This window comes from Schistocerca americana, chromosome 1 (genome assembly GCF_021461395.2).
Source record: "Schistocerca americana isolate TAMUIC-IGC-003095 chromosome 1, iqSchAmer2.1, whole genome shotgun sequence".
Lineage (NCBI taxonomy): Eukaryota > Metazoa > Arthropoda > Insecta > Orthoptera > Acrididae > Schistocerca > Schistocerca americana.
The window spans coordinates 1,025,618,229-1,025,636,095 of record NC_060119.1 but is presented as its reverse complement, the minus strand read 5'-3'; positions in this window follow the sequence as shown (position 1 = coordinate 1,025,636,095).

The following is a 17,867-nucleotide window of genomic DNA, read 5'->3' as shown; positions in this document are numbered from 1 at the left end:
CAACGCCTCGGTCGCCGGCGTGCATGTGTTTTGCCATTCTCCACTGCGTGAAGCAACGCTTACTACATGCGACTGCAACAAGTAGCACATCTGTTTACAAAAGCTGAACATATTCTGAACATTGATAATCCACCTTAAACGGCGTATAGGGTACAAGGTGCATTATGTTTTCCAATATTTTTGTTATGATGAACCTTTTACTATGTGCTGATTTTTATCCATATCACAACCATGTTTTAGGTCCAACGTCAAATAAAGGCCCTTGATAACGAAAAGCAAGACCTAACAACGACAACAAAGTCTTTCGATTGTTTTAAATAAATCCGTAGGCGATCTTGGTGTGCTGAATGTTTTAGCACTCAGAGACTAGCACAATAACGTTATTAATTTCATCCATCTCGAAATTAGTCAGTAAAGGTTTCAGTGCTGAGCTCCGCACTTCTTTTTGTTTTTCAAGTAGTTTCCTATTAATTCTTACTTAACTGATCTTTACTTGCTACAGTTAACCCAGTTCACTGATACTTGATTTTCTGAGAGTTGACAGCGACATAGGCGCTTCCACCTATAGTAGATGCAGATTACGCATAGAAAAATTCCACTGAAGAGCCAAAATGTGGTACACCTTCCTAATATAGTCTAGTGCCCCTGCGAGCGCGCACAATGCCGCAATACGATGTGACATGGACTTGATAATGTCTGAAGTACTGCTGGAGGGCTTTGACACCATAAATCCTACAGAGCTGCCCATAAATCCGTAAGAGCACGACGGGGTGGAGATCTCTTCCGAGCAGCACGTTTCAAGGCATTCCTGATACGCACAATAATATTCATGTCTGGGGAGTTTGGTGGCCAGCGGAAATGTTTAAACTCAGAAGAGTGTTCCTGGAGCCACTCTGTAGCAATTCCCCAAGTCCATCGGAATGCTCAATGGACATGAATGGATGCAGGTGATTAGCCAGGATGCTTACGTACATTTCACATGTCAGAGTCGTATCTAGACGTACATTTCACATGTCAGAGTTGTATCTAGACGTACATTTCACATGTCAGAGTCGTATCTAGACGTACAAGGGGCCCCATATTGCTCCAACTCCACACCCTCCACACCATTACAGAGCCTCCAGCAGTTTGAACAGTCCCCTGTTGACATGCAGGTTTTTGTGTCGTGCAGACATCAAAGGTATAACGGAGAGCCTTCTGCTCCGAAAGCCCATATAAATGATGTTTTTGTTGAATGGTTCGCACGCTGATACTTGTTGATGGTCGATCATTGAAATCTGCTGCAATTTTTGGAAGGGTTGCACTTCTGGAACGTTGAATGATTCTCTTCAGTCGTCGTTGGTCCCGCTCTTGCAGGATCTTTTTCCGGCCGCAGCGATGTCGGAGATTTGATGTTTTACCGGATTCCTGATGTCCAAGGTAAACTCGTGAAATGGTCGTACGGGAAAATCCCCACTTCATCGCTACCTCGGAGATGTTATGTCCCATCGCTCGTGTGCCGATTATGACACCACGAAAAAACTCACTTAAGTGTTGATAACGTGCGATTGTAGCACTAGTAACGGATCTAATAGCTACACCAGACACTTGTTATCTTATATAGGCGTTGCCGACCGCAGCGCCGTATTCTGTCTGTCTACATATCTCTGTATTTGAAAACGTATGCCTATAGCAGGTTGTTTGGCGCTTCAGTGGAGAACGGCTACAGTACTAGAAACTACCGACCGAAAAGCTGGTGACACCTGCAAGACTGTATCACACAGTGAATCTCGTGCTGCCTAGTGGCCTCAAAACAGCCGTGGAAGAAACGGTGTTGTACTGTGAGGCATCATCCCGTGGACCCAGTGTAGTAGAGGACGCTCATAAAAGTAATCTCTGGAAATATTTATACGGACTCGGGCCATCCTTGTTTTGTTGTAGCACTGATTTCCATCGCATATGTCAAAACAGAATCCTGGCTCTCAGGTAGAGTCATCTGTCTTTCTGCTGCGTCATTGCAATTGAAAATCTGTGTAGGTAAATTTTGCTGTTTCACCCATCATAAACTGGAAGAAAAATTATAACATCTATGCTTTAAAAATGCATATGTTTCATAGAAAGCACTACCACATACCACTGCTATTGCACTGCCACTTCCCTCGACCTGCCTAACAAGGCGTGGTTCCCTGGTACCTTGAGTTTACTGAGAAAGATGTCTCAATGTGACCCAGCTACGCGAAGTACATTGTTTGTGACTTAACACTGTGCCGGCCGCGGTAGTCCAGCGATTCTAGGCGCTCAGTCCGGAACCGCGCCACTGCTACGGTCGCAGGTTCGAATCCTGCCTCGGGCATAGATGGGACTTATGTGCTTAGGTTGGTTAGGTTTAAGTAGTTCTAAGTTCTAGGGGACTGATGACCCCAGATGTTAAGTCCCATAGTGCTCAGAGCCATTTGAACCATTTGAACCACTTAACATTGCCAGCATGGGTTTAGGAAACATCGTTCTTGTGAAACACTAGTATCTCTTTATTCGCATGAAGTGTTGAGTGCTATTGACAAGGGATTTCAGATCGATTCCCTATTTCTGGATTTCCGGAAGGCTTTCGACACTTTACTACACAAGTGGCTTGCAGTGAAATTGAGTGCTTATGGAATCTCGTCTGTTGTGTAACTGGATTTGTGATTTCCTGTCAGAGACGTCACAATTCGTAGTAATTGACGGAAAGTCATCGAGTAAAACAGAAGTGATTTCTGGCATTCCCCAAGGTAGTGTTATAAGCCCTTTGCTGTTTCTTATCTGGATAAACGATTTGGGAGACAACCTGAGCTGCCGTCTTAGGTTGTTTGCAGATGAAGCTGTCGTTTATCAACTAATAAAGTCATCATAAGATCAAAACGAACTGAAAGACGATTTAGAAAAGATTTCTTAATGGTGTGAAAATTGTCAGTTGACACTAAATAACGAAAAGTATGAGGTCATCGACATGAGTGCTAAAAGGAATTTGTTAAACTTCGGTTACACGATAAATCAATCAAATCTAAAGGCCGTAAATTCAACTAAATACCTAGGAATTACAATTACGAACAACTTACAATGGAAGGAGCACATAGAAAATATTGTGGGGAAGGCTAACGAAAGACTACATTTTATTCGTTTAGAGTACTACTGCGCGGTGAGGGGTTCTTACCAGATAGGACTAACGGAGTACATCGAAAAAGTTCAAAGAAGGGCAACACGTTTTGTATTATCGCGAAATATGTGAGAGAGTGTCACTGAAATGGTATAGGAACTGGGCTGCACATTATTAAAAGAAAGGAGTTTTTCGTTGAGACGGAATCTTCTCACGAAGTTCCAATCACCAACTTTCCCCTCCGAATGCGATAATATTTTGTTGACACCGACCTACATAGTGAAAACCGATCACCACAATGACATAAGGTAAATCAGAGCTCGTACGGAAAGATATATGTGTTCCTTCTATCCGCACGCTATACGACATTGGAATAATAGACAATTGTGAAGGTGGTTCTATGAACCCTCTGCCAGGCACTTAAATGTGATTGACAGACTATCAATGTAGATATAGAACATTACCATCAAATTTTTATCAGGCAATGTAATTAGTTGACTTTAGAATCGGATACAGCTCAATGTTAAGTCGACGGGTGAGCTATAAACTGAGCTGAAAATATAAATTACCACCTTATTTTAGATTCATTTCGTTTCAGAGTACTTCAGACGTAGTTTCTATTAACCTCGATTCACAGATCATAAGAAGAAAAGATTCTGATGAAACATACTTTGCTATATCGACGAATATTTACCTCAATAACACAGCTTCCATTCCAGTTCATCAGGATACTAATAAATTCGGAGTTGAAAGAGTAGACAGACAGGGAAATTATGTTTGACCAAAATTGTTCCTACCCTTTCTAGTTCTATTGTCTTTAACCTGAGAAATTGAACGATCATTAAGTGTTAAAGAAACGTTTCTAGATATTTTCAATAAAGTAATGGAGCATTTATGAATGTAGGCTTCAAAACTTACAATTACCGCTTACGTAATAAACGTCACGAAGGATTTCGTAAAGATTGACACTGATAAACGTTATGCTGTTTTATATAAAATCCTCAAATAGTCCGGATCCATACATTTTTACAGTCATCCATTACTAATTTCGGGTAAGTAATTATTCAATCTTCAAATCAGTTAATAACATGAGTGCACTTCTAATCACAAGACTGGATGAAGACAGTCATTTTCATCCAATCTTGTGATGACACACTACACTTATTTTATTTATTTGAAAACGGTTAATAACCTAACAGAAATTAATGATCCGTGACTGTTAAAATCCTGCGATCTGGACTGTTAAAGGATTTTGTGCCCGCCCGGTTAGCCATGCGGTCTAACGCACTGCTTTTCGGGCGGGAAGGCGTGCCGGTCGTCCGGTGTGCCAGCCAGTCTGTGGATGGTTTTGAAGGCGGTTTTCCATCTTCCTCGGCGAATGCGGGCTGGTTCCCCTTATTCCGCCTCAGTTGCACTATGTCGGCGATTGCTGCACTAACACTTTCTCCACGTACGCGTACACCACAATTACTCTACCACGGAAACATTGGGGTTACACTCGTCTCTGGGTTCGGTGTGGGGCGGCGGTGGGGTGAGTGGACTGCTGTAGTCTGTTGTAGGGTAGTGTACCACTGCGGGCTACGGTGGGGATGAAGCCTTTCCGTCGTTTCTTGGTCCCCAGTTCTATACAATACCATACAAAAGGATTTTGTATAAAAATCTTTAACGGTTAATATTTTCTTAGACTGCTTGTCTTCACCTTGACTACGCCAGGAAATAGCATTAACATTAATGTTGTAAAACAAACTGATGAGTTTCTTCGTGCTGGACAGTTGAAGAGAACTACCACTGGGGCAATGAACAAATGTCCTGACGGTTGGATAGTAGATAGCTTAACAAAGCTCTTTGTTTGTTTTCAACAGATAAAAAAACTAAGAAGTTAGTTTAATGAAATGTTAAATATCCAGCAGTGGATGCGGAATGGCTGATGATGATGATGATGAAAAGGACGATGATGAAATTCAGTTACCAGGTCATTTTTAACCGCAGAGACAGTGAGCAAACATCCCTGCAATATTAGTTTGCAACTGATAGTTCTAGAAAGCTGTGAACTATTACTCAACGCGATTATGTGGACTCAACTAGTTACATTTTGTTTTCAGAACAGGGTTTGCTATTTCTTCAGGTTTTAGGTCCCAGGTTTGACTCCATTTCTGTCAGGAATCTCTTTATTTAATTTACTGATTATTTGAATTCTCCTGCGCCTTAGAACCCCAGGTGATCAAAGCCCAAACAACTGTCACATGTAAGTAATTTAAATGATACGAATGGATGCTTTTGTCTCTTGGTTTTACGCATCGGAATGGTCTTGTTTCTAATTTATTGGTCCTCTTACCAAGTTGTCTGGCGTACAGGCGCTGGTATCGTGAAACAAACTTCGTGATACCATTCAGATTTGCTTGCGGGGCCCAGTGGACTGTAGGTAACAGTGCTCCGGTGCGGGAACTGTTCGACGTGAGTAGTGAGCGTACGAGTGGCTGCATGTTGGACAGGAACGGAAAACTTCTCACAACACAACAGTCCATTAAACTGTGTGAGAATTTCGTCCCTCGAAGCTGTAGCGCGTAGGGTAAATTTCGGTGGTACCTCGCCCGCGTCGCTGAAGCGTACTATTCTGCAAACATGGAAACTAGTTATGGAGTGGCGCTACGTAGCAGAATTGCTGACGGAAAGCTGTTAGAGAAGGATAACACGAAGGCAGAGTTTGTCAACACTACCTGCAGACAATCTGGCCGCCCGGTTGCTCTGTGCGTTGTCTCGTATTCACACAGGCGGGCTTATCACGTTTTAAATGTAAGTATATACGGGGAAAATGGAAAGATGCTTACATTTGCATAAGATCAGAAAACGCATAAATAACATCTGAGATTTGCTTAAGATCAAAGGAGGCATGAATGAGATCGTCAACGAAACGTGTAACACCCAAACAAATAATAAAGAAACAGAATTTTGGGTATGCACCAGACTGCCAATACTAGTAAATGTAATCCCGTTGTACACAATAATGTCACCAGCAATAAATATTGAGATATCACAGCAACCGAGAATGTGGGGCCCTGACAGCAAACGATACGCACAATAGCGCACCTTAAAACATGAAGGGAAGAATCTATTAATGTCGATTAATTTTAGATAAGGCACCAGGAAAAAGTGTAGCTTGGCTTTCATGTACGAGGTGCAATAAGAGAGCCACAAGAGGCTACAGTCATTTAGGCATGGTACTGGACAAGAGACTTAAGGATCTAACGGCAAGTCAGAATATGAAGAAGTCTTAAGCAATACAGAATATCCCAGTGGAGTAATCCTATGAACCGAAAGAAAATTAGACTGAATACCAATATAGATAATTTTATCTCATAGAAAGCATATGGGTGACTGAATGAGACAAGAAGAACATCAAACAATGCAACAGGATCTAAACTAACAACGTATTTAGTAGCAAACGGTTTGACATTTGGCATTTGAAAAGCTTAAATTGTTTAAAAAATATTTACCGCTGTTTTTACTGTAACAGTATTTCTGATTAATGTCTCTAACAAAACACGACACTCTTACTGAAGCGAATATATGAAGTGCACTCGGAACAATCTGAGAGGTCAATTGAGCCTTGATGTACCTCTTTTTTGGAACACTGGTGTCCCCAGATTTACTAAGGTACCTGCACTGCATTTTGTTCTAGTTAACAATCGCTGCCTCAGATAATGATGTAAGTGTCGTCACAAAATTTTCCACCAAGCTGAACAATGAGACGGAACTTTCCAGTCATATTTCATGTAGCTCTTGTTGTTTAGATTAGACTATATTTACTTTCATGCCAATTGATCCGTAGTGAGGAGGTGCTCCAGAATGTAAAACATGTCAGAAAAACAATACTACATGACTAATTTCATTAAGGAATAAATATATTGGGAAACAATAGTCAGTATCCCTAGTTCCCTAAACAGGATTCTGCAGGATGTTCTTGAGTTCACACCACATATAACTCTTATCGCACGTTTTTGTGGGTGGAAAACATTAGCTTGGCTTGATGATTTAGCCCAAAAAATAGTCCCGTATGTCATTATGGAATGAAGCTAAGCATAGTATGCCAGCTTTTTCGCTTTTATATGCCCTATGTCTGACATAAGTCGTATTGCAAATAGAGACCTGTTAATACACTATGTATATACACTATGTGATCAAAAACATATCATTTATATATTAGGTGCATTCCGCTAGCAAATGCTAGGTACTCTATATCAGTGACCTCAGTGGTCACTAGACATCGTGAGAGCAGAATTGGGCGCTCCACAGAACTCACGGACTTCGAACGTGGTCAGGTGACTGGGTGCCACTTGTGTCATACGTCTGTACGTGAGATTTCCACAGTCGTAAAGATCCCTAGGTCCACTATTTCCGATGTGATAGTGAAGTGGAAACGTGAAGGGACACGTACAGCACAAAAGCGTACAGGCCGACCTCGTCTCTTGAATGACAGGTTCGTAATGTGTAATAGGCAAACATCTATCCGGACCATTACACAGGAATTTCAAACTGCATTAGGATGGACTAGAAGTACTATGACAGTTACGCGGGAGGTGAGAAAACATGGATTTTGTGGTTAAGCGGCTGCTGATAAGCCACACATCACGCCGGTAAATGCCTAACCATGCCTCCCTTGGTGTAAGGAAAGTAAACATTGAACGATTGAACAGTGGAAAAAGGTTGTGCCGAGTGCCGAATCACCGTACCCAATGTGGCGATCCGATGGCAGGGTGTGGGTATGGCGAATGCCCAGTGAAGTCATCTGTCAGCGTGTGTAGTGCCAACAGTAAAATTCGGAAGCGGTGTAATGGTGTTATGGTGTGGTGAGTACAGTTCTACATTGATGTCTTAAGCACTTTCTTGCTTCCCGCTGTTAAAGAGCAATTCGGAGATGGCGAGTGCATTTTTCAACACGATCGAGCACCTGTTCGTAATGCACGGACTGTGGCGGACTGGTTGCATCACAATAACATCCCTGTAATTGAGTAGCCTGCACAGAGTCCTGACCTGAATCCTATAGAACACCTCTGGGATGTTTAACGCCGACTTCGTACCAGGCCTCACCGACCGACATCGATATCTCTCCTCAGTGCCGCACTCCGTGAAGAACGAGCTGCCTTTCCCCAAGAAAACTTAAAGCTCCTGATTGAACGTATGTCGGCGAGAGTGGAAACTGTCATCAAGGCTAAGGATGGGCCAATACATATTGAATTCTAGCATTGCCGACGGAGGGCACCACGAACCTGAAAGTCATTTTCAGCCAGGTGTCCGGATACTTTCGATCACATAATGTGTGTATATATACAAATCAGAAATGATACGAGTAACAACAGCTGCACATGAAATTATACATCAGTAATGAGACGAGTAACCAGAGCTACACCTGAAGTAAGACTGAAAAGTTCCGTTACAATGTTCAGAGTTGTAAGTTTCCTGACAACAATTACATTAGTATTCCAGGCAGTGATTGTTAACTAGTACAAAATACAGTCCAAGTACATTAGTAAATCTGAGAACACCAGTGTTCTAAAAAAGAATTGTATCACGGTTCAGTTGACCCCTCAGGCTGTTCCGAGTACGCTTTGTGAAATTTCCATGAAATCGTGAAAATTCGACGAACAGCAACAGCCTGTAGTCAAAAGTAGAAGAAATGAGAAAAAGTCAAGAAGTTTAGTGGAAAGATGTTTGAAGCTGATTTGATTACTGCGGAAATAAGAGTTGAAAGGTGTATTTTCATCTCATTCGGTGTTCTAGTATTAAAGCTTTTCTGCCTAATACAGGTACGGATAGTTTCGCGTCTCAAGCCGTGTAAATTACTCTGCGACATTGATCCCATTTTCAGTGGCAGCCATATCTAGTGTCCAAAACGAAACTAGCATCTACTGTCCCCAAGGTCAAGACGGGTAACGCTTGATAATGTCAAAGACAATCGCTACAGTTTGAAACCCTACGTCAGAATTTCAGTATAATCCACAAACAAGTTGGCCAAAGAGTGATGATTCGTGGACAACTGAAGTGCGTCTCCGTTTCCTTTGACTAAATATCAGCCGTAGGAAGAATGTATGGCTTTAATCTGTCACAGAATACTTTATTCGATAAAAACTATTGTTTTGGAATGAAGGTTTAGAATTTTCCAACCAAAGGGATAGCCAAACACAAAGGCACATTAGTGATGTTCATATGTGAATAAACAAAAGTGATTCGCATTGCGAGAGCGGAGTGGTAATAAAAGCTTATCGCGCTGCATCATAAACCTGAGCTTCAGTGTGTTAAGTCATTTTCATGCTTAGCAGTTTGTGAGCCTGTGAACACTGTTTCCAATTTCGTAGCGCACAAGGTTTTTACGATTTACACTAATCCCATTACATTTATTCACGGTCCAATAATGTTAATGTTACCACCACCTACGCTCAGCGCTAACATGCAGTACCCACCCACAGACGGCACGTCGTACCACTAACAGTGGGAAAACGCGGAGAACAGTGCAGTCGTTGTAGTAATGCGGAAATGGAGCGACTTATCTGAATTTCAACTGGGTAAGATTATTGGCTTTCGGGCCAAGGGTGGAAGCAGTTTCCAAATGGATAAGTATGTATATTGTTGACATGCCGTGCATAACGTACACCGTTCATGACAAAAACGCACCTATTGAAAATTGGCGCCAAGGCAACTGTCTTGCACCGTTGTTATTGTTGTGGTCTTCAGTCCTGAGACCGGTTTGATGCAGCTCTCCATGCTACTCTATCCTGTGCAAGCTTCGTCTTCTCCCAGTACCTACTGCAGCCTACATCCTTCTGAATCTGCTTAGTGTATTCATCTCTTGGTCACCCTCTACGATTTTTACCCTCCACGCTGCCCTCCAATACTAAATTGGTGATCCCTCGATGTCTCAGAACATGTCCTACCAAGCGATCCCTTCTTCTAGTCAAGTTGTGCCACAAGTTCCTCTTCTCCCCAATTCTATTCAATACCTCCTCATTAGTTATGTGATCTACCCATCTAATCTTCAGCATTCTATCTGTAACACCTCATTTCGAAAGATTCTATTCTCTTCTTGTCCAAACTATTTATCGTCCACGTTTCACTTCCATACATGGCTAAACTCCATATAAATACTTTCAGAAACGACTTCCTGACATTTAAATCTATACTCGATGTTAACAAATTTTTCGTCATCAGAAACGCTTTCCTAGCCATTGCCAGTCTACATTTTATATCCTCTCTACTTCGACCATCATCAGTTATTTTGCTCCCCAAATAGCAAAACTCCTTCACTACTTTAATTATCTCATATCCTAATCTAATTCCCTCAGCATCACCCGACTTAATTCGACTACATTCCATTATCCTCGTTTTGCTTTTGTTGGTGTTCATCTTATACCCTCCTTTCAAGACACTGTCCATTCCGTTCAACTGCTCTTCTAAGTCCTTTGCTGTCTCTGACAGAATTACAATGTCATCGGTGAACCTCAAAGTTTTTATTTTTTTCCATGGATTTTAATACCAACTCCGAACTTTTCTTTTGTTTCCGCTATTGCTTGCTCAATATACAGATTGAATAACGTTGTGGATAGACTACAACTCTGTCTCACTCCCTTCCCAACCACTGCTTCCCTTTCATACCCCTCGACTCTTATAACTGCCATCTGCTTTCTGTACAAATTGTAAATAGCCTTTCGCTCCTTGTATTTTACCCCTGCCACCTTCAGAATTTGAAAGAGAGTACTGCAATCAACATTGTCAAAACTTTCTCCCAGTCTACAAATGCTAGAAACGTAGGTTTGCCTTTCCTTAATCTTTCTTTTAAGATAAGTCGTAGGGTCAGTATTGCCTCACGTGTTCCAACATTTCTACGGAATGCAAACTGATCTTCCCCGAGGTCGGCTTCTATCAGTTTTTCCATTCGTCTGTAAAGAATTCGCGTTAGTATTTTGCAGCTATGACTTATTAAACTGATAGTTCGGTAACTTTCACATCTGTCAACACATGCTTTCTTTGGGATTGGAATTATTATATTCTTCTTGAAGTCTGAGGGAATTTGCCTGTCTCATACATCTTGCTCACCAGATGGTCGAGTTTTGTCAGGACTGGCTTTCCCAAGGCTGTCATTAGTTCTAATGGAATGTTGTCTACTCCGGGGGCCTTGTTTCGACTCAGGTTTTTCAGTGCTCTGTCAAACTCTTCACGCAGTATGATGCACCATGGGCCATAAATGACAAGGTTGAACCACGGCTGCGGAGTTGTGTACGGCCTAATAGATATCCAACTATTGAACATCTGACCCTCCAAATGAGCTAAGGCAGTACAAACAGCGTTCCCTCAGCTATCCTTGAGCAATGGTTGCTGCTTAAGGGTATCTGCAGCGGGCGCATGGTTTAAAAGCAATGCTAACTGCTGTTGATAGGCGATGACGGCTGGAATTTACAGACCAGTACCGCAACTGGGTGTCCACCGAGATGGCCTTTCAGATGCATCACATTATGTGCTCCATTCAGACAGATGGCCGTTGTCGTACACTGCGTGAAACGTCTGAAATCCAACACCCTCCAACAGCCATCGGAAGGGTCCAGGTCGGAGAACGTTTCCTGAGTGATCTCGTGCTTCTGGGGTGCATGATGGATCAACGTTAAATACACACCTTTCCTTTGGGACCATGTCTACCCTTCCATGCAGCTTGCTTTCACTCGGCGCGATATCATCTACCAGCAGGACAATGCAACGTGTCACACAGCGCACAGTGTATGTGCGTGGTTCTATGAGCACCAAGACGACTTTACGGAACTCCCTACGCCGCCAAACTCTCCAGATTGAAGCGCAATTGAGACTCTGAGGGACCACCTCGATCACGGTGTTCGTGCCATGGATCCTCAAACTAGTAACATTGCGCAACTAGCCATGGCATCGGAGTTAACATGGCTCCACATCCTGTAAAGACATTGCTTTCCCCGAAAGTCGGTAATATTTTTTTTTTTCTTTTGTGCATTACCTTTTCATAGTATGTATGTATCATTTATTTCAACTATTCTTTATTTGTCAATACGTCACATTGCTTCTTCATTCATTTTGCTACTGTTTTATATTTTATATTGCACGAATATGAATGTTCTGGTTCTGTATGCTTTGTAAATCTTTGGTTAGGCTAGGAGAAGTACTGTGCCAGAGAGAGAGCGAACGACTATCGATAAAGAGCGTGCGAGTTGTTGTGGTACGTGGCCTGTTCGCGGGTGAAAAAACGAGGAAAAGTTCGGTGTGAAAGACGGTGATAGGCGGAGGAACAATTAATTACAGTGCGTCCGCTGTGTTAATAGGAGATCGTGCATTATTAAGTGAACAGTAAAACCTGAAATGTATATCGAGTGTTTGCGGTGACGATTTTACAAACTGTGTGAACTTGTGACAGTTAGCCATGAATCAGACAGCATTGTCATGTGGAGACACTAACTGTTAAAATTGCGTGAAAGTGGAACAAACCAAAATGTTAAGTAAAAGAACAGTGCTGTGATTTGATGAAGAAACATTTACTATATCGTCCATACTGTCTTAAAGACGACGACGCAAATTGATGTTCAACGGACTGCTGTAGTGATAAACACATGTGACTGTTATCCTGTGGAAACACAGTGAAAGAACTGTGCGAAGTATTGGCATTAACCGGCTATATATCGTAAATACTAAAGACATTGCATAATTTTGAACTATCCGCACCGCGTGATTAATAAACTTTTAATAATAAAACGTCGGGCGCGTAACGGCAAAACACACCGTCACCCATTCATTCATCGGCCACTAAAGATGGTTCATATGGTTCAAATGGCTCTGAGCTCTATGGGACTTAACTGCTGAGGTCATCAGTCCCCTAGAACTTAGAACTACTTAAACCTAACTAACCTAAGAACATCACACACATCCATGCCCGAGGCAGGATTCGAAACTGCCACCGTAGCAGTCGCGCGGTTCCAGAATGTAGCGCCTAGAACCGCTCGGCCATGAAGCTGTAAAGAGAGTTGACAGTGCCTTAAGAGTGAGGCTCGTGAAGAGGGTGGTTTTGCAGAAAAATTATGAACATCCCTTAGTGTTTATGTCTATAAATAAGAAAATAAGGAGCCAGTTTATCCTCTGCTCACAACCGGTAGCTCTGTCTCCCTTATCACCGAGGAATGGGTGTTAACGTATCAGTAACACTGTTAATTATCGAATGGAGCTGGGTCCTGTTAGTTAGTCAGTCACCCAAAAATGCAAATATCGTGGACGATTATGAAAGAGATTCAGATCAATGATATTACATGGAAATTTCCAGTTAAAGTGGCCTGTAATCTATCGGTGCCAGCTATTTCGGGTCTGAACTTTAGCTACCAGGTTGGAGTAGTTCCCCAGAGCAGTCAAGGAAGGAGATTGATCGCTAAAAGGTTTCTATATTTTGCAAGTGTCTGGTGAATGGTGAGAAAGGGGGTTTAAAGAATGTGCATAAAACTCAGTGGGTACTGAAATTAACATATATGATCCTGGGCATTTGCCATCCGGACCGAGGTGCAGATTTTTAAGTTTTGTGAAGAATTTAGTGATGCAGTCACCTACAGGTTAGGGGAGATTAAAGAATCAGATTATTAAAATGAACTTACAGATGACACCCCCACAAGAAATCCACCATACCGGTTGTCGTCACTTCGAACGAAAGCATTGTAGCCCACTGTTGATGCAATGCTACGTGAGAGAGCTTTAAGGCCATCGAAATCCCCTTACTCCTCCCCTGTATTTGTGGAGCCCAAGTGACAGGGGTGGGGTATCCCGTTGTTAATAAAAAGGTAGTCCTCAAATACACACCTCTTGCTGATTTGTATTCGTGCTTCTCGTGTTTCCCAAGGGCAAAGTTATTTAAAACAATTTACTTAAGCCAGGTCTATTACAAAATCCCGCTTTCTGAGAAGTTCAAACGCGTCATGACTCTTACCACTGATTTGACACTTTACCAGCATAATACGGTCCAATTTAGGCTGTCTATAGGGGCTGCAGTTTCGTCTGGTATCTTGGGTGGAGTGTTTTCCGATCTTAAGTTTGAGTATGTGTGCCATTATCTTGAAGATCTAGTAATATTTAGAGAGAACTTCCAGGACCGTTTACGTCATGACAGAAGCGTTTCCAATAGTTGCTAAAGGTGGGATCTACTATTACACCTCTAAAGGTAAAATTTGCTCGTCCTGAAATATCCTAGATCCATATTGTTTCTCAGAAATGGCTTAGATTTTTAGGAGTGGTACACGAATAAATCACCTCAGTGCAGCTTTGATCAATTCTAACATCAGCTGCTCATTTAATTGAAACGGTAATTTTTTTTCATAAATTTGTGCCTTATTTCACTCATCTATCTGCGCCATTAAATGGTCTTCGAAAAAAACAATGAGTAGGGTCCGTCGCAACAAGCGTCTTTTGATGCCTTGAAGAAAGCCTTATCCACTACCCCTGTATTCGCTATGGCTGATTTCAGTAACGAATTAATTATCTAGATATATGCTTCCATGTCCAGAGTTGCTACTGTCCGTTTGCAGGAGGAAATATATGGAAAAATGTTTACAGCTTATGCTTCGGGTAGCCTTTCCCCATTGGAAGCCTAGTATTCTGTATATGAGCTGGAGGACCTGGCAGTCTTGTCCACTTTGTTAATATACAAGATGTATCTCGAATACCAACCTTGTTTGTTAGACACCGTTAATTATGCTCTTAGTTGCGTGTTGGCAAAACCAAGTCGGAGGGGCCAACCGCTAGATGGGTAGCACGCATTTCAGCGTTTCAGTATAAGGACAGACATACACGCGACGTGGAGAATTTCGTGGTGGATGGACCGAGCAGAATGACTTCGAGGAATAGCTGAGTGGTGAAGACGTCGCTGGGGAGGTCACGCTGGAGTAGTTAGCTAACCAACGTTGTGCCATTCTCAGTCTGTTCCCAGTTCTCGTTAAGTATATTTATTGCCATACAAGAGGACAGAGACCCTGAGCTACATAGCATTAAGGACAGAATAAGGGAAGGAGAAACTGTCAGGCCCTGTTGGTTGAGGGAACAGAATTGTGTTGCACTGGATGTGGGCAACGAAGGCACAAAATCGTACTGCCTGAAGACCTGGTTTCTTTAGAGTTAAAATATTTGGGATTTCAAAATGCATACGAAAATTAGAGACAATTCTGTTCGGAAAGCATGGAAAAACAAATCAAGGATCCGGTATTAGTGTTTAAAACCTGCGGGACCAGCAAACCAGCGTTGAATCCTCAACAAGGCCCTCTGTCGTCTGATGTAGCAACTGAACTCATGCAGAAATTATATATTGATTGTGTGGAGCCGCTCCTGTGTCCCACAGAGGGCACCCAGTAAATCTTCATTGGCATAGTTACGTCCACGTGCTTCTGTTGGTTGTTGTCCACTCGTAATATTACCGTCCAATTGTGCATAAGGTGCTTGCAAGATATATTTAGTACCTTTGGGCAGTATTGCATGCTGATTTTGGATAACGCTACGTCCTTTAAATCTGCTGCATTTCGGAATTTCTGCTTTGCAGTAGGGTTGGTCTATTGTAAAATCACGCCCTATTATCCAAAGCTTACGCTGGAGGAGCGCGTGAATTATAATTTGTGGGTAACCCTGATGGCCTTCCCCCATACCGGTCATCCCGATAGGGATGGCTAGGGTACGCATCCAATACGAGGGTCAACGAAGCCCGGTGTTCAAAATGCGTACGAAAATTAGAGAAACTTTTACTTGGAAAAGTGTGTATAAACAGGCCAAGGAGCTGGTGCTAGTCCCCAAAATTTGCGGGACCAGCAAACGCGCGCTGAATACTCGAAAAGAATCTCTGTTGTATGATTTAGCAAATGAACTCATGCCCACACTATCTACATTGATGTTCGTGCTTAAAGCTAGTTAATGATTTGTTTTCAAATGAGGCTGACACTGCACAGATCTGCGGTAATTGGAAGCGCGCCCATAATATCTTGGTGCAGTCCATGAGAAAATGGTAAAACCCTTACAGTGGCGTAGGTGGCCATTCTCCCTGAAGTTAGGAGACCATGCATGGCACTGGCCCGCCAACTTGCAGTGAGATAAAATTATGTAAGAGCATTTGTCCATATTTACGGGATATGATCAAATTTTGCGTTGAATCACCCCCATCCCCTTTCTGGTTAAATGCCCCAGAATAGAAGAAAATTTAGAATGCACGTACTACAAGTTAAACTTTATGTGGACGAGAATGCTCCTAAATAAGGAAGTCATCTTACGGTGTGTAGTCTGTCGATAAGTTGGATGGCTGTGATTTCTCCTGTTCGTAGCATCTTAGTGAAGTTGTCTTACAGTGCGTATTTTGATCATGCGTATTTTCCTCTCATTTCAAAAATTTATCATTAAAAATGTAATACCCCGAGTTTTTTCTTCACTACTTTAAAGTGTGAGTAACGCGGACAGGAGAATTCCCCGCAACGTCCCAAGCGCGAGTTTTCAGCCACAGTCCACTCCGGTTGGCTCGAGTTTGGTGGGAGAGAATGTGCCGACCATAAGTCGTCATCAATTCCGCTGGCTTGAATTCTCTCGCGTGCTTCTCGCTGCGGTGCGACACTGAGCAAAGCACGACTCTGGCGGTTTATCGGGAGTGACCCGTTTTGAAGAATAAGAACAGTGTTGAATTGAACGAGGGCCGCCCAGAAAGTAATGCATTGCAAATATTTTTTAACGGAAAAAATTTGCGAATGGGAAACTTTACGTCTGCATTACTTGAAGCCTCCTGAGTGAGCGCGCCAAGTTTCCGTTACTTCCGACACATTTTGTAACTGCAGCACAGTTTAAAAATGGCGACTGTTGGACACGTACGTTACAAGCAACATGTCGTTGTTGAATTTGTCATGGCAGAGAAAGAAACTGGAGAGTATTCACAAACGCTTTTGCAACATCCATGGAGCATCTGCTGTCGACGTAAGTTACAGTTAGTAGCTGGACACAGATGGTAAGGTCATCAGAAGGCGGTTTGGCGGAGCTCTACGATTTACAGCGGTCGGGTACGTGTTGCAGCGTGCACTTGTTTGAGCCATTAAAGGATGCCATTCGTGGAAAACATTTTGAGGACGATGAGGAGGTGATTCACACAGTGAGGCACTGGCTCCGCCACCAGGACAAGGACTGGTACTGAGAAGACATACACGACCTTGTTTCGGGGTGGAAGAAGGCCATGGAACGGGATGGAGGTACGTGGATAAATAGAGGGTGTAGATAAAATACCACTCTATCGTGTGTGTATTTCTCATTATGTTCAATAAAGAATTGTTGAAGAAAATGTGGTGCAGTACTTTCTGGGCAACCCTCGTATTATACAGACAAATGACGCTTTGTGTCGCTATTCGAACTAGTTGATGGACGTGCATAAGATCATGTTATTCGTTGTTTGGGTATAATGTAATATACCACTCAGTCAGGATATTTCATGGTTCTTTGGGGCGTATTCTCTAAGACTGTTTCTATCTTGTCTACCAAGTCTTTAAATTACAGTCGACTGATACATGTAATTAAGAGATTAATATCTGTTTTGTAATAATTGTGTCGGGAGTCATTATATTCTGATTTATTATAAACATGTGGTAAGCCATATATATATATATATATATATATATATATATATATATATATATATATATATATATCGTTCTTAGCACTATGTGCGTCAATCTGTAAAAACAGAATCTGTAAGCGCTTTTTT